Below are 23490 nucleotides of genomic sequence, written 5' to 3' on the forward strand. Positions count from 1 at the left end.
AGATCCCATTTGTCAATTTTGGCTTTTGTTGCCATTGCTTTTGGTGTTTTAGACATGAAGTCCTTGCCCACGCCTATGTCCTGAATGGTATTGCCTATGTTTTCTTGTAGGGTTTTAATAGTTTTAGGTCTAACATGTAAGTCTTTAATCCAGCTTGAATTAATTTTTGTATAAGGTGTAAGGAAGGGAGTCAATCCTAAGCTAAAATAACAAAGCTGGAGGCATCACGCTACCTGACTTCAAACTATACTACAAGGCTACAGTAACCAAACAGCATCATACTGGTACCAAAACAGAGATATAGACCAATGGAACAGAACAGAGCCCTCAGAAATAATGCCACACATCTACAACTATCTGATCTTTGACAAACCTGACAAAAACAAGCAATGGGGAAAGGATTCCCTATTTAATAAATGGTGCTGGGAAAACTTGCTAGCCATATGTAGAAAGCTGAAACTGGATCCCTTCCTTACACCTTATACAAAAATTAATTCAAGATGGATTAAAGACTTACATGTTAGACCTAAAACCATAAAAACCCTAGAAGAAAACCTAGGCAATACCATTCAGGACATAGGCATGGGCAAGGACTTCACGTCCAACAAAAGCCAAAATTGACAAATGGGATCTAATTAAACTAAAGAGCTTCTGCACAGCAAAAGAAACTACCATCAGATTTCTACATATGGCTAGCCAGTTTTCCCAGCACCATTTATTAAATAGGGAATCCTTTCCCCATTTCTTGTTTTTGTCAGGTTTGTCAAAGATCAGATAGTTGTAGATATGCAGCATTATTTCTGAGGGCTCTGTTCTGTTCCATTGATCTATGTCTCTGTTGTGGTACCAGTACCATGCTGTTTTGGTTACTGTAGCCTTGTAGTATAGTTTGAAGTCAGGTAGCGTGATGCCTCCAGCTTTGTTCTTTTGGCTTAGGATTGACTTGGCAGTGCGGGCTCTTTTTTGGTTGCGTGTGAACTTTAAAGTAGTTTTTTCCAATTCTGTGAAGAAAGTCATTGGTAGCTTGATGGGGATGGCATTGAATCTATAAATTACCTTGGGCAGTATGGCCATTTTCATGATATTGATTCTTCCTATCCATGAGCATGGAATGTTCTTCCATTTGTTTGTATCCTCTTCTGTTTCATTGAGTAGTGATTTGTAGTTCTCCTTGAAGAAGTCCTTCACATCCCTTGTAAGTTGGATTCCCAGGTATTTTATTCTCTTTGTGGCAATTGTGAATGGGAGTTCACTCATGATTTGGCTCTCTGTTTGTCTGTTATTGGTGTATAAGAATGCTTGTGATTTTTGCACGTTGATTTTGTATCCTGAGACTTTGCTGAAGTTGCCTATCAGCTTAAGGAGATTTTGGGTTGAGACGATGGGGTTTTCTAAATATACATTCATGTCATCTGCAAACAGGGACAATTTGACTTCCTCTTTTCCTAGTTGAATACCCTTTATTTCCTTCTCCTGCCTGATTGCTCTGGCCAGAACTTCCAACACTGTGTTGAATAGGAGTGGTGAGAGAGGGCATCCCTGTCTTGTGCCAGTTTTCAAAGGGAATGCTTCCAGTTTTTGCCCATTCAGTATGATATTGGCTGTGGGTTTCTCATAAATAGCTCTTATTATTTTGAGAGATGTCCTATCAATACCAAATTTATTGAGAGTTTTTAGCATGAAGGGCTGTTGAATTTTGTCAAACGCCTTTTCTGTATCTATTGAAATAATCATGTGGTTTTTGTCTTTGGTTTTGTTTATATGCTGGATTACGTTTATTGATTTGCCTATGTTGAACCAGCCTTGCATCCCAGGGATGAAGCCAGCTTGATTGTGGTGGATAAGCTTTTTGATGTGCTGCTGGATTCGGTTTGCCAGTATTTTACTGAGGAGTTTTGCATCGATGTTCATCAGAGATATTGGTCTAAAATACACCCACTTTTATATCATATTGCAAAGCAGTCATAATATTTATCATGTGATATGTTATCACCCTCTTCTGAACTCCTGCTTCTGTTATTACCTTTAACTAGTTGCTAGATAAATTGTAATGCCAGCTTTATAACATCTTTTCTGCCATAGTCTTAAACTGTTATTTAACTTCTTTATTATGGTTTAACTTACTTATATGTTTATCTTAGCTCCCCAGTAGAGTGGAAGATACTTTAGTGATAGGAGCATAGTTTATACATGCCTCTTTTCCTCCTAATTCCTTAAGTAGAGTCACCCAGGAAGTATTTATTGATCTGATTTAACCAGTTCATGTGGCATAATAAGACTTTTTGTTTTATACATTATACCCTGTTAATATGATCTCAAATAGTATTGGGTTTTGGATAATTATTTCTTACTATGAACTCATAATGAGCCCAGAACCCACTTTTCCCTCCAAGTTTCTATCTGTCTGTCCCTTTCTCTTCTAATTTTTTCAAAAATGTGCATGTCATCCCTGTGCAGGGACCATGCTAATCTTCTCTGTATCATTCTAATTTTAGTATATGTGCGCTGAAATAAGTGCCCTTTCGATTTTTTTTTTTAAGATGGAGTCTTGCTCTGTCACCAGGCTGGAGTGCAGTTGCATGATCTAAGCTCACTGCAACCTCCGCCTCCCTGGTTCAAGTGATTCTCCTGCCTCTCCAGTAGCTGCGTTTATGGCGCGTGCCACCACGCCCGGCTAATTTTTTTTTTTTTTTTTGTATTTTTAGTAGAGACGAGGTTTCACCATGTTGGCCAGGATGATCTTGATCTCCTGACCTCATGATCCGCCTGCCTTGGCCTCCCAAGGTGCTGGGATTACAGGCATGAGCCACCGTGCCCGGCCACCCTTTCAATTTTTTTTTTTTTTGAGACAGAGTCTTTCTCTGTCTCCCAGGCTGGAGTGCAGTGGCACGATCTCCACTTAGGCAACCTCTGCCTCCTGGGTTCAAGCAATTCTCCTGCCTCAGCCTCCTGAGTAGCTGGGACTACAGGCACACGCTGCCATGCCTGGCTATTTTTTTTGTATTTTAGTAGAGACGGGGTTTCACTGTGTTGCCCAGGCTGGTCTTGAACTCCCGAGCTCGGGTCAATCCGCCCACCTCAGCCTCCCAAAGTGCTAGGACTACAGGCATGAGCCACTGCGCCCAGCCTAGTTTTTTAAACAAGAACCTTTCTTTGCCTTTACTTAAATATTAATGTAATTAAATTTTTATTTATTGTTCCTTTTGTTAGTTTTAGCTTTATTATCACATATATTTCATAAATATCTTTATCCAAGTAATTAATAAAACATTGTTTGCTATATTTGTTTTCTGTTGCTGCATAATGAATTACCACAAACTTAATTGCTCAGAACAACAACCATTTATTATCTTGCAGTTTCCATGGGTCAGGAGATGGTCATGGCTCAACTTGGTCCTCTGCCCATGGTCTCACAGGCTGCAATCAAGGTGTTGGCAGAGTCGGTGGTCTCATCTCAGGCTCAGGGTTCTCTTCCAAGCTCATGTGATTGTTGGCAGAATTTAGTTCTTTGTGGTTGTGGGATTGAGGCCCTCAGATCCTACGGGCTGCCTGCAATTCCCTGTCACATGGTCTTTCCATAGGCAGTTCATATAACAGCACCTTGCTTTTTCAAGGCCAGCGAGGGATAAAGTCTCAGTTTGTCTCTCACAATGGCAAGAAGGAATCAATAATATACACATATATACCTAGTCATGGGAGTGGCTTCTCATTACCCTTGCCATATTCTATTGGTTAGAACCTACTCACATGTCCCACCCATACTCAGGGAAAGGGGATTAAACAAAGACATGAATACCAGGAGGTGGGCATCATTGGGGGTCACCTTATGGTCTGTCTGCTATATTTGGCATAGCTCTGAATCAGGCTAATTGAAGACTTTCTTTTTTTTATTTTTATTTTTTGAGATGGAGTTTCACTCTTGTTACCCAGGCTGGAGTGCAATGGCGTGATCTCGGCTCACCACAACCTCCGCTTCCTGGGTTCAAGCGATTCTCCTGCCTCAGCTTCCCGAGTAGCTGGGATTACAGTCATGCGCCACCGTGCCTGGCTAATTTTGTATTTTTAGTAGAGATGGGGTTTCTCCATGTTGGTCAGACTGGTCTTGAACTCCCCATCTCAGGTGATCTGCCCGTCTTGGCCTCCCAAAGTGCTGGGATTAGAGGCATGAGCCACTGAGCCTGGCCGAGACTTTTTAACTTACTGTTATCCATCAACAAACACTCACTGGGTAAGGCTGCTCTAACATCTGTGACTCTAACTTTACTGTCATCCACCAAATGTTTTTTCATCTACTTACAAAGATAAAATGAGAGATGATACTCAGTAGTTTGCCTGAAGTCATTCATTGTGTGGGGCCTTCCACTGAGACAGAGTGCTGGAGTGGGAGCAAAGTTGAGATGATTTGAATTTGGGTGCCTATCAGATATCCACATAGAGATGTTCATTTCCCCACAGCCTGGGGTATAGAGAGAGTCTGGGCTCGAGTAGAGATTTGGGGATCCTTCATGTATAGATGATATATGAAGCCTAGGATATGAGTATACTTTAAGAGGGAAAAGGTGCCAAGGGTAGAATTCTGGGGGAAATCTAGGTACTCAGTTTGAGGGATTTCCCTCACCTTCTTATATAACAGCCCAAACAAAAAGGAAACAAGTTAGCCAGCCTCAGAGGAAAAGCTGTATTATTTTGTCTACTTCTGCTTCAGTCCCTTCTCTGTTTATTGTAGATACTACTTATTCAATTATACCTCTTTTCTTCTGGTTTCTTCTTCTTTTCCTTTCCTCTGGACCCATTCGCTATCATCCATAAACATGTTCTGGTCTTCCTTTGCTGTATCTTCTAGCTACCAATACCTATCTAGTCAGCCACTTAATCTTTCTGGGCCTCAATTTCCTCAGAGATTGAGGGACGTGATGTAGGGAGGAGGTTATGATTTTTAAGAAGCCTCTTTCTGACCTAAATTCTGTTGTGCCGTCTTATTTCTCTACCTTTTCCCGTTTTGGGTTGTGTTGACTGTTCAGTTCCTTTTTGAAACTTCCCTCCCTTGGCCACAGAGTTGTACTCCTCTAGTTCCCTTTCTGCCTGCCTCTGTCACTGCTTCTCCATTACTTTTGTTTCCTCCTGCCTCCTAATTATGTCCATATTCAGGGATATAAAGTTCTTTGCCTTTTCTCTCTTTATACTCACTGCCTCAGAGATTTCATCTACACTTCTGGCTTTACCTTTTTTTTTTTTTTTGGTTTTTAATTATAGAAGTAACACACAATTACATGTTCCTATTAAAAAATAATATAGATGCATCTAGAGTAAAAAGTGAAAATGCCCCTTCAACCTCATCCTCAGATGTAACCACATTATTGGATTGGTGTTCTTTCTCCAGGTGTCGAGTCCCAAATCTATAAAGGTAGCTCTAAACTCTAGATAGCTGCAATCAGGATACTCTTACTTGGATGCTCCACTATCAGCATATAAAATCAGCTAGCTGAATGACTTTGGGCATATGGTTGATGTCTTTTTTTTTTTTTAATTCTGTGGTTCTTTCATGTCTTATATTTATTTCTTTTTGTGTCTCCATAGCATTAAACAGTAGATATTCCTTACATGTTTGGTTGATTCTGTTATTTTGCAGCTGATAACCTCTCATTAGTACTCCCTCCAAATTTGCTTATATGCGTAGACCCAAGGAAATAGAATAACCCTGTGTCAGTACTTTAGATGAAAAAGTGGGTGGCTGAGTATAGGGCTTAATCATTGGGAACCAGAACACATGAGCAGTTCAGTGGGTAACAGTAAGTATGGGGGCTTAAGGAGAATGGGGTGGTAGATGGGTAGTACATTGAAAACTTTGGTCAGTAAGTTAAAGCCAGGGTGCTAACATTAAATATATCATGGGTTGTAAAATATAAATATCTTAATCTAAAATATTAGCTACCAAAATCACTGTTCGTATGAAAACATTGTTTTGGCTCTGAAAAAGATACATGGATAATCTCTGCAGTGTAATGGGTCATTTTGCAAAAGTATATTCTACTATATATGTATTAAATGCAAATTAATTGCAAAGATTGCCAATGAGAGTGTATCATTGCATGTTGTATTAATGAGGCTGTGTCGCATAAGCAGTTACACACTGAAAATTGCCAGTCTCTGTAAAAGCTTAATTCCAAAGAAATTTAGGATAATCATGGACAGGATCCATAGTAGTTGTTCTCAACTAGGGGCAATTTTACTCCCTGGGGACATTTAGCAATATCTGGAGACATTTTTCTTTGTCACAATTGTGGGGAGGCGTTACTGGCATCTAGTGGGAACAGGCCAGGTAAGCTGATAAACATCCTACAATGCACAGGCCAACTCCCTACCATGAAGAATTATCTGACCCAAGATATCAGTAATGCTGAAGTTGAGGAACCTTGATGAAGGGAATTTTGGGTAGGGCAGGAGATCCATGGCGGTGACCATTGATGCCCCTTTGTATTAATGCTGATGTCCTGTAATTCTTAACCTTGCTACCTAGTTGAAAGCTAGAGGATATGACAATTGTTTGGCTTTTAATAACAGCATACATATCAGATAGATGGACCATTTATTTTCTCGTCTAGGTGTTCTGGTTATTTGACTATTAAAGTGAATTATCCCCAGACTTTTTCAATGCTGATTTTTTTTCAAGGGGAACTTACAGCCAGAACATTTAAAGAGCGACAGACAAAAATGTTGAGACTTGATAAAATTTTATGTTGAGTTATTGCATATTAATACTTAGTCCTAAATACTGTATGTGAATGTATCTTAAACTGCGATATAGCTCAGGGGTGTAAATGGGTTGCCTTAGGTAATGTAGTGATTTATTCATAGACCGAAGGCCGGAAATCAGATTCCTTGATTCCCAGACCATTATTACTTCGATTTGGCTATGGCTTCTATATAACATCTTTTCTGCTTTGAGTCTCCTGAAGAGCACAATCAAGTATGTCAAAGATTGAATGATCTTAGGTGCTGGATGTTTCGCACATTTTTACAAGAATATTCAATATTACCAGTCATCTTAAAAAACCAACAAAATAACCCAAAATAATGCTGAGTAAAACACAAGAAGTTATGTTACTTTTTCACTTAGTAACATGGATGAAATATTACAGCAAATGGGGACAGAGCTTAAAGGAAGTGGTAGGGTGAAAGGACCATTATTAGTATAACACAGCTGGATGGCATTTCTCTAAGCTACCATTTTGAAGAATGTTGCTCTTTGGACTGACTCCCAAACTCCATCTGGCTAGCACTTTGGAATTTTAAATGGGTAAAAAATATGATTTTCCATTGCTCCCAGCTGCCCTGCATGGTTTAATAGACAACTATGTAAAAGACAGGGAGTAGAACCAGCATTTGATTTGCTTTATGAAATTGGGAAATACACTTGGTTTTTTAAGCTCAAGTTTTTTCATAAGTAGATGATATGGTGGAGGATTATGGTAGTTAATATTTATTGAATCCTTACAATTTATCAGGTACTAAGCCCTTCCACATATTATATTATTAAACCTCAATATAGTTCTATAAGGTAAATACCATTATTACCCCCCTTTTAAAGTTGAGGAACTGAGGCAAAGAGAAATTAAGTAACTAGCTTTCACAGCTAATAAGTAGTTCCTGGTATGAATTGAGATATACTGTAAGTGTAAAATACACACCAGATTTCAAAGACAGCATGATAAAAAAATGTAAAATATCTCAACAATGTTCTGTATTGATTACATGTTAAAATGATAGTATTTTGCTTTTTTTTAATTCTTAGTTTTTGTGGGTACATAGTAAGTGTATATATTTATGGGGTACATGAAATATTTTGATACAGGCATATAATGCATAGTAATCACATCATGGAGAATGGGGTATCTGTCCCTTCAAGCATTTATCCTTTGTGTTACAAACAATCCAATTATACTCTTTTAGTTCTTTAAAAATGTATAGTTAAATTATTATTGACTATAGTCACCCTGCTGTGGTATCAAATAGTAGGCCTTATTCATTCTAGCTATTTTTGGTACCCATTAACCATCCCTACCTTTCCCATAGTCCCCCACTACCCTTCCCATTCTCTGGTAACCACCCTTTTACTCTCTATGTCCATTTAAGTAATATTTTGGATATATTAGGTCAAATAAATTAGAGCGGTAAAGTTAATTTGACCCATTTCTTTGCGCTTTTCTTAAGGTGGCATCCAGAAAATTTCAAATTACATATGTGGCTCACATTTTTATATTTCTGTTAGACAGCACTGTTCTAGAGAGTTTCATCTAACTCCTGGAGGTGGGTGATATCTCATCCTTATATCATGTACATGAGACTAAAGGCTGAGGAAGCCAAAAAATTAAATACATTGGATTAAAGTTTGCTATTGTAGCCATTAAGTCTCTAAGGTGACATTAGGCCTGTTCTCTAATGTTTGCATTATTAAGGGGTAAGGAACAAGGAAGCTTTTAAACTTAGGTACATTCTAGAGTTTTAGTCCCATACACATCTATTGAATAACTGTGTAAGGCATTGTGTTGATACTATGGCTCATATAAAAATCAGTGACTTAGACTTTGCTATCAAGGAGCTTATAATGTGGTAAAAGAACATGTACACACGCAACTGTACATAAAATCATATATAATGGAGTGGTAGAAACAAAGGACTTAGAATCTTAAGAGTACAAGAGGTTATTTGCAGCTAGCATGAGGGTAGAAGGTTTAGGAAGGAGGTGACATTTGAACTGGTTGGAGAAAGATGGATAGGATTTCAGTAGAGGTCACCTCTATACTCAAAGGAACATGCAGAACTAGGTGACAGGTCACTGAGCTGACATGCTTTTCTCTTTACCAAACGGAAACTCTGTGTGGCACAAAATGGAGAGAGGTCAGATACCTTGACATGTGGGTTTTTTAAGGGCCCATATATGTTGCTATGCCTTCCTCATCAGACCCCTGTCTTGCATATACATAGAAATTTCCAATCATAGAATACACTGCTTATCTAAGTCTTTTGGTTTCTGACATCCTGGATCAGCCAGGCAGCAAGTGATGAAACACATAGCTCATGCCTGTGCATATGTTTCTAGTTATGCATAGATGAATGGGCAGGCAGATACATTGTTTTTAAACTGTAGTTAAAATGGCCCCATCTTGAAATTTAGATTTAACTTGAATTTCTCTTGTCGAATCTCTTGGGCAAATAATTGTAGCTCCTACCATGGGGAAGAATAAAGAAAGGGGCAGAAAGAGGCTGGGAATGTTACTCTAACAGAAGTATCTCTACCTTGAAGTGGGAAAAGTGGGAAAAAAATACTCTCCTCACTCCACCAATACTACTATGTTCAAGTCTGGCCTTTACTTCCAGCTACCAATTGTTTATCAAATGGATTGGTTTGGTTTTGTATGGAGGTCATTTGGCATTACAAAAAAAAAAGGGAAATAAAAGACTATTATTTTCAAGATAAAACCTGGAAAGAAAAGAACCTATACCCTTAAGTAGGAAGGACTCTCCAGTCTATATTTGCAGACGGGCTGACTTTGTCTTCCAGGTGGGGTTTTTTTTTTCAGTTGTTTGTTTTACGCTAATAGAGTTTTGCCCCATTAACATAGAATATGATTCAGTGACTCCTTCCTGCTCTCCAGAGGACACCCGTACGGTTAATTGGCTTTTCCTTTTATAGAATTCTAAAATGTTAAAGCTACAAATGAATACTCTTATAGAATGTTACAGTAGCTGAATCCCTTAGTTAAAAATGGTAATGTAGCTCTTCTCCTTAAAAAATTAAAAATAAATGTAATATGTTATTGTAATATGTATTTAACCAGTTTTAAAAATTAGAAAATATAAATAAGAAACAAAAATTTTTAACATCCCAGATTTAAAAAGAGAGAGAACCATTGTTAACACCCATGCATATAGACTTCTAGATGTGTGTGTGTAACTTTTTTTTTGTTTTTTGAGACGGAGTTTCACTCTTGCCCAGGCTGGAGTGCAATGGCACGATCTCGGCTCACCGCAACCTCCGCCTCCTGGGTTCAAGAGATTCTCCTGCCTCAGCCTCTCGAGTAGCTGGGATTACAGGCATGCACCACCACGCCCAGCTAATTTCGTGTTTGTAGTAGAGACAGGGTTTCTCCATGTTGGTCAGGCTGGTCTTGAACTCCCAGATCACAGGTGATCAGCCTGCCTCGGCCTCCCAAAGTGCTGGGATTACAGGCGTGAGCCACCGTGCCCGGCCGTGTGTTTGTAACTTTAATAAAAAATGGATCACATCATTTTGTAAAGTATCTTTTTCATCTTTACATTGTGGATATGTTTCTGTATTGACACCTCTTCATCTACAATAACTTTTTTGTGTTTTTGTTTTGTTTTGTTTGAGACAAGGTCTCACTCTGTCGCCCAAGCTGGAGTGTAGTGGTGTGATCACAACTCATTGCAGTCTTGACCACCTGGGCTCAGGCCATCCTCTTACCTCAGACTCCCAAATAGCTGAGACCATAGGTGCAGGCCACCATGGCCAGCTAATTTTTTAATTATTTGTAGATATGGTTTCTCACTATGTTGCCCAGGCTGGTCTTGAACTCCTGACCTTAAGCCATCTTCCTGCCTCGGCCTCTCAAAGCATTGGGGTTATAGGTGTGAGCCACCGCACCCAGCCTACAATAACACTTGACTACTCCATTTTATTGATGTACCACGAGTTATTTAATTAATCCACTGTTATTGGATATTTACGTTGTTTCCAGTGTTCCCTATCATTACATGTGCTACAGTGAATGTCCTCATACTTAAATCTTTCTGTATATACTTAATGTTTCTTTAGTATAAATTCTAAAAAGTAGAATTGGGTAGGTAGGAGGGTAAAGATTGATCAATGTATACTATCCCCAGTAGTCAACTGAACTCTTGCCAATCCTGTGTTTTCTCGTTCAGAAAATGCTTGTCAATTTGGTAAGTCAAAAAGGGCTTTTTGTTGTAGTGTATTCCTTTAATTATGACGATGTTGGACTTTCTTCATATGCTTACATTATTGACAGTTCTTTATTGGGCACTTTTAAATTTATTTATAAGTTATTTTTAAGGATAGTGACTCTCATAATGTTGCACAGGTTTCTTCTCAGTTTTGATATTTGCTTTGTAATAGATTTATTTTTAATGTCCATGAGTTTTCCACTTTTATACAGTCAAATGTATCAGTCTTTTCCTCTATGGTTTGTACTTTACGCATATCTCACCACAGAGCAAGGAATTCTAAGGGCCAAGGAGATGTGCCTACCCATAACTCCTGCCTGTTTCTTCTAGACCAAGCTTGTGCAACCCGCGGCCTGTGGGCCACATGCAGCCCAGTACAGCTTTGAATGTGGCCCAACACAAATTCATAAACTTTCTTGAAACATTATGAGATTTTAAGATTTTTTTTTATTTGGTCATCAGCTATCGCTAGTGTATTTTATGTCTGTCCCAAGATAATTCTTTTTCCAGTGTGGCCCAGGGAAGCCAAAAGATTGGACACCCCTGTTCTAGACCATACTCTAGGTACTTGGAAGCTGAGGAATCTCTGTTCAACGTGCTTCCAGGGCTTGTGAGGGCCTCTGCCCTGGATCTGTCCTCTCAAGGAGACACTGTGCCATATGTGTGAGCTCTTCTAGGTCTAAGGGGTCTAAGGAGGTGCTTGTTTGGTGGGAGGAGTGTATGGATGGAGCTTGGCTGTGTGGACTGAGTGGTCTACACACAGGCGGCCAAGGCTCCTAGCTGTGTAGGAAGGAGTGGGGTAGTGGAGAGAAGGAAGGAGAATTAAGAGCCTATACTTGTATTCTTGCCCCTGGCCTTGTAAATTTAGGGATGGACCTACTTCTCATAGTAATAGTTATAATTTTAGTTACAGTTAAAGATTGAATCTTTGTGGCATTTCCTTTGGGATAAGATGAGATCAAAAAACTAACTTTTACCCCAAATAATTGTAGCTCCCCAATTTTGTAGATGGGGAAACTGAGCCTTAGGCTGTAATTGGTCCAGAGTCACTGGGCTGGTTAGTGGCAGAGCTGTTTCTTATGACTGATAGACTAGTGCTCATTTTTTTTTAGACAGATAGACCTGGGTTTAACTCTGGGATCTGTTACTAACTTGCCTTTCATGTGTTATGCAGGACAGGTCACTTAACCGCTCAGAGTCTCTAATTAAGTAAATAAGAGAATCCTACCCACCACCCATCCCTGTGCCACCACCATTCCACCCAACTAGCTGCATTTTCCAGGTTATGCCCCTTGTAGGCAGTGTCAACCTCAGCCTCTTGCCTCGTCTTGTGGACTGACTGTTGCCTCTGTTTCTAAAACAGTCAAAGCTCTATGGCCCTTAGTTGAACCCTGTACCCTTTAAGCTCCAACCAGAACCCTGAGGATAGGAATACACATATCTGTAGACACCCAACAAAGTATTTGTGTTTTACAGAGTTGGCGTGTTTTTTTTTTTTTTTACAGCTTCCGATTGTCCCCCATGAGTACCCCAGGAGGTGCCATAAGCATAGCCACTGTTAAAAGTCTCAGATAATTTGACTGCTTTTGAATACTCCTTGTTTGTTAGGACTTTCGTGTGCTTTCCACTGTTCAATTTATTTTTCAGACATTCATCTAGATTTGACTCAGTATCTTACATTCTGTCTTTACTTTTAATGACGTACTTACTGTGTACTCCAAAGACAGTTCAACCTAGCAACTATTAAACTGACTTTCAACATGGCAGGTTTCTTTCTTTTTTTAATATTTAATGAAGGAAAACCCTACTGCTCTATTTCCCCAGAGGTAGAAATCTCAATTTATGTTGTTTGAGCTGGGAGAACTTGTTAATTAAAACTGTCAAACTGTAGTGAATTTTGCTATTTTAATATATGTTTCATCAGTTGATGGGGGGAGGGGTTGGAATAGTAAATAGTACACAGATACTTTTGTGATTTGGTTATGATGAGACTGATCTTCTAACGGATCTTCAAATTGACAAATTCTGGGAAAGCCAAAAACCAATCCCAATCTATATAGAACAGTACCACTATTCCAAAGGTCTGTCTTAATTCTTTGAGCCTGATTCTCTTGCCTTCACTCTGCTTTAGGACCAATCTGCTTTAGGACATTAGAGCTAATATTAGCCTTAGACTGGAGCCATGCCACTTCCAGAAGGGTTTTGAATCCAAAGAGGCCTAATCTTCCAAGATTCTTAAAATCCTATTGTCTTACCTTTGATCTAGTCCAGCCTCTGACTAAGGCTAGCATGCCACTCACCCTGCAGTGGCCTTAGCAGGTGATTGTTCCAGCTACTCCACAAGCAGTGACTCTGGAGTGGGTCTGCCTGGATTTGAATTCCAGCTCTGACACTTGACTAGCTGTGGTTATAGCCACATTTTACTCCGCTGTGCTTTAGTTTTCTCATCTGTAAGATGGGGATAATAGTATCTGCCTCACAGGAGTGTTGGGATCATTAAATCAGCTAATAAATGTATAGTACTAATGTCTACTAGCCTATTGTTGTTGCTTTTGCTGTTGTTATTCCGTTGTCATGGAGATTGAAATGCTTGAAAATCCTTCCTTATATTGAGCTGAAACCCGTCTCTGTTATCTCTAACCAATGTGGCTGCACAGAGGAAAGTATAACCCTTTCCCCACTTGCTAGCCTTTCAGATACGGGACAGGTAAGGACACATGTATGAAAGCACGTTGTAAGCTGTAAAGTGATATGTTACCTACAACAAGGTATTTAATATTATCATTATATTTTAGCCTACATTATAATTATTATCTAACTTGTCCTTTCTATCTGCCACATCTTATCTTTTAAAAACCGCATACTTTGTATTCCTTCTAGTGTTCTTTATATGACACGATTTCTAGATATTTGACCATCTTAGTTGCCTTATTTAGGATATACTCAGGTTCATTCATGTTTCCATTAAAATTTGGCCCTCAGGAATTGACTTGGTCCTATATAGGCAATTGAGCTAGTACGGAGTACAACAATAATATAATATTTACCTCTCCCCTCTCTTAAAAAATACATACCTTGTGGCCAGGCGTGGTGGCTCATGCCTGTAATCCCAGCACTTTGGGAGGCCGAGGCGGGTGGATCACTTGAGGTCAGGAGTTCGAGACTAGCCTGGCTAACATGGGGAAACCCCATCTCTACTAAAAATACAAAAAATTAGCTGGGCGTGGTGGCATGCACCTGTAATCCCAGCTACTCGGGAGGCTGAGGTATAAGAATTGCTTGAACCCCGGAGGTGGAGGCTGCGGTGAGCCAAGATCGCGCCACTGCACTCCAGCCTGGGCGGCAGAGTGAGACTCTGTCTCTATAAAAGAAAAAAAAAAGAAAAAAAATACGTACCTTGTTAATGAAGTGGAATATTCTGCCAGTTTGAGGGAATATTACCATTCTGTTGACTGAAGAGCTTTTTAGATGAAGTCCCATTAAACTGTTTTAACCATTTTTAAACTTGCATCCACTTATTTTTTCACTAGATAATTTCTGAGTCTTCTTTGTGCCAGGCACTGTGTTGCATTCTGGGGATACAATGGTGAATTCTACCTTTATTTCCATTACCTTTCAGTTCCTAGCCTCGCCTGTTGGTATTTTTGGATTCTAGTTCTATTTGAAACAGATTGGCTGTGTCTCCATGTTTTATATCATTCATGAATTTTATGATCATGCTTCCACTGTCTTTTCTAACTTGGTGGTATTTCAGTAGTGCCAAGTACAGAGTCCTGAAGCATGCAAGTTGATCTTCTGTGAGGTTGACATTGATCCATTAATTGGTATTCTTTAAAAACTTTTTATTTTAAAAACAATTATTGATTCAGATAATTATGGTTACTGCAAACAAATGTACAGGGAAGTCTCATGTACTCTTCCTCCAGATTCCTCCAGGGATAGCATGTTACAAACTATAGTGCAATATCGAAACCAAGAAACTGACATTGATACAATCCACAGGGCTTATTGACAGAGAGGTGGAGAGGGAGAGAGAAAGGGAATGGGGGGAGGGAGGGAGAGAGAAAGAAATGAGAGAGGCTCCATGCAACTTTATCACATGCAGCTTTGTGGAACCATCCCCACTATGATCAAGAGACTTTACTATCACTACAAGACTTCTTTTTGCTGTCCCCTTATATAGCCACATCCCTTCCTCCTCCTCATTTCTAATCCTTGGCAAACACTAATCTGTTCTCCACCTCTATAATTATATTATTTCACAAATGTCACATAAATGGAATTGTGCAGTATATATCCTTTTGAGATTAGTTTTTTTTTCACTCAGCATAATTTATTTGAGATTCATCCCAGTTGTTGCATTTAGCAGTAGTTTGTTCCAGTGGCATTCTTGTTGAGTAAGGTGATTTGATCAATTGTAAATCATCCTACTTGTTCAGGACATACCTGTCTCATATGAACATATTCTATAGGGAAAAAATGTCTTCAGTGACTTACTGAAACTCAAAAACACTTCATTCCATTACCTCAGTCTATGATTCTCATGACCTGATCATTATTCATAACCATCTGTTTACTAGTTCATTATAAACTGATTTTTTTCCCATCAAGATTAGCAGTCTTGGTTTTCAGAGCCATTTCAGAAATACCCTAGCTTTTTAGTTTTACAAGTAACAGCCAAATTTTTCTAGTCTGCTATGATTTTTTTCAGAGATTTCCAGCAGTGGCCTCTCAATCAGGAAAGTAGGTTATCTCAATACTATAAGATATACTTTATCTGGGCCCAAAGGTCCAAGTTCATTTGAAACTGCTTGCTACTCTCACTATCTCTGCATCAGTTGGGCTGTGATGAACTCTTATTCACATTTGTGCTACTGTTTCCAGTTTGAAAAATTATTCTTAATCATTTAAGATGAAATAGAAATAGGAACTGAGTCATTCTACTTGCTTGCTCGCTTGCTCTCTCTGTCACCTGTTCACATATATCTTCTACTTAGGGTAGATGATCTTACTTTGAAAAATCTGCACCTGCTATAGCTACATTAGTTCCTGTAGCCTAAAAGCATGTTTTCTGTGTAGCTTATGTTGTGTTCTTTAGTCACTTCTCCTTTTTTTTTTTCTTCAAGATCATGGGGGATTGATAATATTTTGAGACCTATCCTCCCAAATATTTTATTCCTCTTACACATTAGTCCACTTAAGGGTCACTGTGGTCTCTTGTAGAAATTCTCATTCTCAGTATCTGGGGAATACCTTCATTCCCTGTCGTTTTTGCTTGTTTGTTTGTGGTTATTACCCAACAATACTTAAAATGACATGGCCATATTTCCTAAAGTTTCTTTCACTTCTACTTTTACCAATCAGTTCTTCTTTCTTGGTCACACTTAGTTACAAAGTTTGTAGTTCCTCTCATTGCTTTCTCGGCATCCTAAAGGATGGAATTTTCCTTTTATAAGTGCAACACAGACCTTCCCCTTTCATAAGCATGTTATTTCCTGGCTGACATTCCCTTCTCAGATCTCCTGTGCCCTCCCAGAACTCTTGTTCCTTGGTCAAGCATGTCCATATATTCGCAGCCATTTTTTTTCCAGAACTCTTTCCCTTGATGACACTGTTTTCTCCACAGCCATCTTAAATGGAGCCTGCTCATTTGCCGATAATTCCTCAATCTTAAGCTAGCTTCTGGTGCCGGAATGTTGTTCAACAACTTTCCTTTTCCCTTATTCTTTGACGTGCATGCTATCAGTTATTATGCCTATTCTTTTCATTGGCACAGACCTATCTTTAAGTTACTTGCTCTCATTCTATGAGGCCTCTGGAATCTAGCTTAGTCTTCTATGCTCCTCTGACTCCTTGCATCATCCCAGACCATGCCAGTAGCCTCCCTGATGCATCATCAGATGTCCCAGCATGATATTTCCTTGACCTACGATAATATGACCTCCATTTTCACTCTGCTTCAGCAACCTCTTCATATGGGGGGCACACTTATTAATCATGTCACCATCTGGAACTGTTCTATTCTGATACTTAAACTCTGAAATTCAGTTTTTTGACTAAAACCTCCAGCCTTTCACATCTCCTGTTCCCTGACTCTCACAGATCCTCTTTGACATCATCAACACTTCTAATTCCTTCCCGTTTCTCCCAGGAAGTCTTCCAGCCTTCTCCTGCTTCTATGTTCTTTCCCACCCAGCAAGCATTTCCCACCCCCACTTGACCCTGCCAACCATTTGATATTAATTCCCACAGTATCCTCAACTCCCTCATGTCCCTCTTGTTCCACTGCACCTGCCCTGCCAATCTACAAACCTAGATGGACTTCAGCATCTGTTTTTTTCTGTTCTGTTCCCAGGCTGCTGAGTAAGTACTGGGGAAAATTGTCTCACCATGCTGATTATATCCATGACCAAACTGTGATTTCTAACCACAGCTGGATCCTCAACGGCTGTTCACTAATCCTCTTTTACACATTCCTGGTTAGTTTATTTTCCGTTTTCCCACAGCAACTGTTCCATTTTCTTACCACACCCCTCAGGCCTCCTAACTTCGTCCTCTCTATCCCCAGCTTCCCCTCAGCAGGTAATCTAGTTATATAGATTACCTGCTGAGGGGAGCTGGAGAAAAGAGAGAGCCCATTGGTCACAAACTTTCTCTTTCCCATCCAAACATTTATTTCCATGGGTACTTTCATCTTCATTCTTTTAATATCATCTTTTCCAAGGCTAACCTCATTTTCCTTTTTACCTATCCCCAATGCATCTTTTAAGATATTCTGTTCCATTAATCATCTCCCTTCTCTCTCTTGTATCTTCAGTGTTTTTCTTAAAGAGCTTTTTATTCTGCCTGCAGACATATCCAAGAATCCCCCTTTCATTTCCTCCCCCAAAATCTTCTTTTTAATCGTACTATCCCCATAGGCTAATGGCATATCTTTTTCTCGTGCTTTATTTCAAAGTATGTTAAAAGAGCAATCTGTACTTCCTTATCTTTCAGTCTTCAGCTCATGAAATCTGGCTTCTGTACCCTTCCCTCTACTAAAAACTGACCTCTCACAGGTCAGCATGACTTCCAAATTCAGATTAGGTGGGATTACAAGACAGAGGAGGGAAGACGTGTGTGTCCACGTACACCAGGTTGCCCATGCCTGTTTAGATGAGAAAAGAAATATGAAGCAGGAGGAACAGAGTTCGATACTACATCTTTCTTCTATTCCAGGGTAGTTCGTAGTGTGATCCAGTAACACATTACTTTTTTCTCTGCTTTTATTATTGACAAATGTTTTTACCTTCTGGTTTGTTAAATTCCATAAGGAAGTGCTACCTTTTTATTACAGATGATGATGATGATGATGATGATGATAGTGGCCACCCACTGTGTGACATACACTGTGATAGATATTTAAATACATTCTAAACTTTAATCTTCATTAACAGCTTAGTGAAGTAAGTATTCTAATACCCAATTGATCCATGGGCCACCTAAGGTTCAGAGAGGGCAAATGTCTTGACCAAGATCACATGACAAGTAAGAGGCAACACAGAGAGTTGAACCATGGTCAGCCTGGCTTGAAAGCACCTTCCTTAACTATTACACTATTGCCTTCTATAATCAAGTGCCAGATGCCATCTCACCAACTCTTGATGATCATAACTGTGAGGTTATTTTTGCTTTTTGCTGTTTCAAGCATCCTGATAACTTTGTTACCAGTCCTATTAAATCGGTATGTAGACTCCTCTAGCCCTAGGTATGATTTCTGGCTTTTTTTGCCTTGTTTTCTCTTGAGAAGCAGTGAATATCCCTTCCAGTATGGTTTTTCTTTGTCACAGTTGGTGGTATTTTTTCCTTCTCTTAACATTTCCCTTTCAGTCCATATTTATCATGTTAGTGAATCTCCAGCGAAATCATTTCTTCCTGCTCTTTGTGAAATTTCCTCCATCCCTAGCCAGAAGTCCATCATTCTGAGATCTTAAGTGATTCTCCAGAAAAACTACATCCTATTATTTGACATCGTCTAAGTAGCAAGATATTCATTTCTCATATCTTCTCTCCTAGTGAAAAGTCATGACCTTCAACAGGAAGAAGCAGTGAAAAGCTTTCATGACCTTCAGCAGGAAGAAGCAGTGAAACGCTTCCATGTGCCCTTTAAGTCTTCAGTTTTCTACCTAAGCTTTCAAAGTCAGTAGAGATACAGTACAGGTCCTTCTTGGTTATATAATTTGTTCCCAGATCTAAACATTTGCGTGAATAAAAATAAACTAAAATGCGTAACATCCATGTCTATTTTATTGAAAGAGTCAAAAAGGTACGTGACATAAGGATCCAACTGGGAATGATAAATAAAAAGGCAGCTTCTGCTGTTAATGGGGCTGAGACAATTGCAAGGTTAACAGGAAACACTGCTTCTCCCAACGTCACGCAGCAGCTGGAAAATGCCATGAAGACACCCTCTTTCAATGGCTACTGCTTTCTTATCAATGATGCTTCAAGACCCACTTGGCTCTTCCCATGTATTACTGGAGATTCCCAATTGCTGAGCTGCAATTGCCCATAACAGCAGCGAATCCCTAATTTATTCCTGCTTCTCCTGTTCCTGCCTCATAAATCATAACCAGTCCAGAACTGATCCCTGCTTTTCTTAGGCCTTCCTCAGAATCCTTCACCAGGAACCCACAAGAAGCTTTTTCCTCCTTCTTGTTGAGCGCATTCCATGAATCCTCTGGAGTGTTGTCCTTATGAAAGAGTGAACAGATTGGACTCGGTCAGACTACAGGCTTGTCCTTGGTGGTCTTTAGTTGATTAGGCTTTAAATGTCATTCTCACCTTGAGCTTCCCTCAAATGAAAATTTGACCTATTTAATTTCAAGCCTGGCCCAGTCCCGTATTTTCTGCCATGAAAATGAAAGCCCCCACACTCTTCTTGGCTCAGTCCAGGTATAATGCTAATAACAGACTGATCTGGTGCCATCTTAAGCCTGGGGCCGTGGCATGAGCTAACAATCCAGTATTAGAATGATAATAGGGAATTGACATACCTGGGTCAGTCCTATACCTGGTGGTAAAAGGGGTACAGACTTAATGAGCAGCCAGTGACTCCAGAAGGAGCTGAGAAGTGAAAGAAGTGAGAGACATAAATTGGTTTGAAACATATTTTTAAGGAAGTGTTTGAATTGAGATAGGGTAGAGAGGTAAGAACAAGCGACTCTGGGCAGATTAGGATGACTTGTGTAAACGGATGGGTGCGAGAACGAACAAGTCATGTTGAAACAAGAGCCCTTCCTTTGAGACTGGAGAGGCGAAGAGCAAGAAATTTTACGTTTGTTCTTCTCTCTTTTTTTGGGAAGTATGTGGTTTAATGGCCAGGGAGAAGCTGATTAGGATTTCAGAAGATACTATTAAAACAGGTGGCCATCATAGTAATGGAAAACTAGTCTAGAAAAGAGGAGGAACAGATATATCTAGCAGTATCCAGGACAGGGTGGTAACCATATATAACTTATAGCATGCTCTGTGCTGAAAAACCCCAATCCATATATGTGTACATATGTGTACATAAACCAGGCAGCTTCTTTTGAAGGTACTTTACTTGTTATTTGGAGAGAAGATGTTTTTAAATTCTGCTCACCTTGACCACTCAGAGCAAGAAGATATTTCCTCCTTCTTAATTCTGGCCTTACATTTGGAAAAAGGGAATTTGATTTCCATCCTTAGAAGGCCATCTCAGGGCAAATATTACAAATCAGCATTCCCTGCAAAAGAAGGACAACCAGTGAATTCCATGTCAGAGTTATTCTGAAGACCTGTGCTGTTTTCTAGTGAGGCCATTTAGGATATAGTAAGTTTATGTTCTTCCTGTTTGTGGACCAGGTTTAAGTTTGTCTTTTTTTCTTGTTATCACTAAGAAGAGCTAAGGAATTCCTGCATTGCATCATCATTTTGACAGAACCCAAAACTTTAATTCTGCTGCTTTTGAAGTAAACTAGCACCTTTCTTATCTTGGGCAAATTCATTGAAGCTTGTTAACCAGTTAGGTGGTAACTCTACCTCTTTATTCCCTATTTGGATGTGATGCATGTTGCATTTTTAACTCTGACTATATAAATAACAATATTAAGTATGGTACAGTTGCTTTGGCCTGGAAGGATGTTTGTCCAGCAACCATTTATTGAGCACCAACAATGTGCCAGAAAATGTCAAACGATATCGAGAAAAATTGAGCTGCTTTTGTTCAAATCGAAGCAGTAAACTACTTCTAAGATATGTTCTTCAGAAATAATTGTCACAGGAGGAGTAGGTAAGAGATTACTTTTTGTAAAGAAACTTCATGAATTCTATCCAATTGCAAGTAAAGTCACTGCATGTTAGTGAAAAGTGTAGCTTGAAATAGATTTTACAGCTGTAATGAACAAGTAGCAATTTAATTATTTATATTTTACTTAAATAGGATGAACTGTGTGCCAGGCTTTATTCTACGCACCTTACAAATATTAACTCATAAATCCTCACAACCACCTTATGAGGTGGATACTGTTTTCACCCCATCGTATAGATGAAGAAACTGAGTCACACAGAGATTTAGTATCTTGCCCAGGATTATGCGGCTATTAAGCTGTGATGTTAGGATTTGAATGGAGTCTATTTCCACCATCTGTGGGATCTATACTAAGCTGCAAATAGGTTCTTACTGAGTGGCCCAGAAAGTTAATTAAGTGGATTTATCATGCCCTCTGAAGTCTTGTTTATGCTATTAATCTGTTTATCAAACTCATTTATCCCTATATAAAGATCTTTTTCTACCCAGCTATAATCAAGATTATGACAAATTCTGAATTCTATTTATTTTTTTTATATTATTTTAAGCTAATTTTTCAGAGCACTTACTATATACCAGGCACTTGTCTCCAAGGCTCATTCTTTCGGCCATCACACTGTTCAGTTCCACAAGCCCTCTCTTTTCCATTGCTCCTTCAACAGCAGACTCCTACAGACCGCACATAGGATACCTTTATTCTGCCTCAATTTGTTAGTGACCAAGTCTCCAAAGTTCAGGGGAAAACCTTCCTTGCACTATATCAATATGTACAATGACTGAAAATTGTGTCATGTACAACAAAATATATGTACTCTCTAGGGCACCCAGCAGGATTGAAATAAGTCAGTCAACAGTTTTGTATAGCTCATTCCATTTGGAAGGTGAACAGATGGTGTCACTTCAGCTTACTCCTCCTCAGCTTAAAATCAGGAGCATCAGAGTAACAAAGGGGCTGAAGGTAGGTCTGATGATTTGTGAGATTCTGTTCCACCTTGAGAACATGTGATTTTAATCAAATTTTTCAGCTTTATTGAGATATAATGATATACAATATACCAAGATATCTTTATGTAGGTTGTATTCCATTTATCTCAGCAATATTTTGTAGTTTTCAGTGTACATACAGGTCTTACATATCTTCTGTGAGATTTATCCCTAAGTATTTCATGGTTTTGATGCTATTTAAAATGGTATTTTTTATTTCAATTTTTGATTGTTGCTAGTATATAGAAATAGAATTCATTTTTTACATTAACCTTATATTTTGCAATGTGCTAAACTCACTTATCAATTTTAGTAATGGTTTTTGCAGGTTTAATACATAGATGAGCATGTCTCCTGCTAATATGAGTTTTAGGTGCTCCTTTCCGATCTGGATGCTTTTCTTTCTTTGTCTTGCCTAATTGCACTGGCTAGAACCTCCGATACAATGTTGAAAAGAAGTCGTGAGTACCTTGCCTTGTTCCTGATTTTAGAGGGAAGGCATCCAGTCTTTCATCTTCAAGAATGATATTTGCTGAAGGTTTTTTTTGTAGTTGCCCTTTATCCGCTGGAGGAAGTTCCCTTCAATTCCTAGTTTACTGAGAGGTATTTTAAAATTAGAAACAAATGTTAGATTTTCTCAAAGGGTTTTTCTGTATCTATTGTGGTGATCATATGGTTTAATAGTCTTTTAATATGGCTAATTACATTGGTTTTCAAATGTTAAATCAACCTTGCCTTCCTGAGATGAACCCCACTGAGTCTTGATTATCAGCTTTATATATTGTTGGATTTGCTAAAATTCTGTTAAAAATGTTTACATGTATGTTTATTAGTGATATTGGACTTCAGTTTTCTTTTCTCAAGACATCTTTGCCTGGTTTTGGTATCAGAGTAATATTGGTCTCATAGAATGGGTGGAGAACAACTCTGTCACTAAAACTAGTATTATTTCTTCTTTCAATGTTTGGTAGAATTCTAGTGAAGCCATCTGGACTTGGAGTTTTATTTAGGGGAATGTTTTTAACTACAAATTCAATTTTTTAATAGATGTAGTATATTCAAGATATCTACTTCTTTTCTTCAGTCTACTTTGGTAATTTGTGTGTTTCACATAATTTGTCCGTTTCATCTATGTTTTAAAATTTGTGATAAAATTCTTCATGGTATTTTCTTACATGTTTAAAATTTGTAGAATCTGTAGAGATGTC

At 38.9% G+C, this 23490-nt stretch overlaps 1 protein-coding gene and 1 non-coding gene across 2 annotated transcripts in view; one reads left to right on the forward strand and one right to left on the reverse strand.

Annotated features, from left to right (window-relative positions):
* The window catches only part of CLCN5 (chloride voltage-gated channel 5), a 167416-nt gene that overhangs the window by 21596 nt on the left and 122330 nt on the right, over positions 1–23490 (forward strand). The window lies entirely within an intron of this gene.
* Positions 2413–2520, reverse strand: LOC116812310 (U6 spliceosomal RNA). The gene has a single exon (XR_004370622.1). It is a non-coding gene; the product is annotated as a U6 spliceosomal RNA (small nuclear RNA).

The sequence above is a fragment of the Hylobates moloch genome, unplaced genomic scaffold (assembly GCF_009828535.3).
Source record: "Hylobates moloch isolate HMO894 unplaced genomic scaffold, HMol_V3 SCAFFOLD_7, whole genome shotgun sequence".
Taxonomy (NCBI): domain Eukaryota; kingdom Metazoa; phylum Chordata; class Mammalia; order Primates; family Hylobatidae; genus Hylobates; species Hylobates moloch.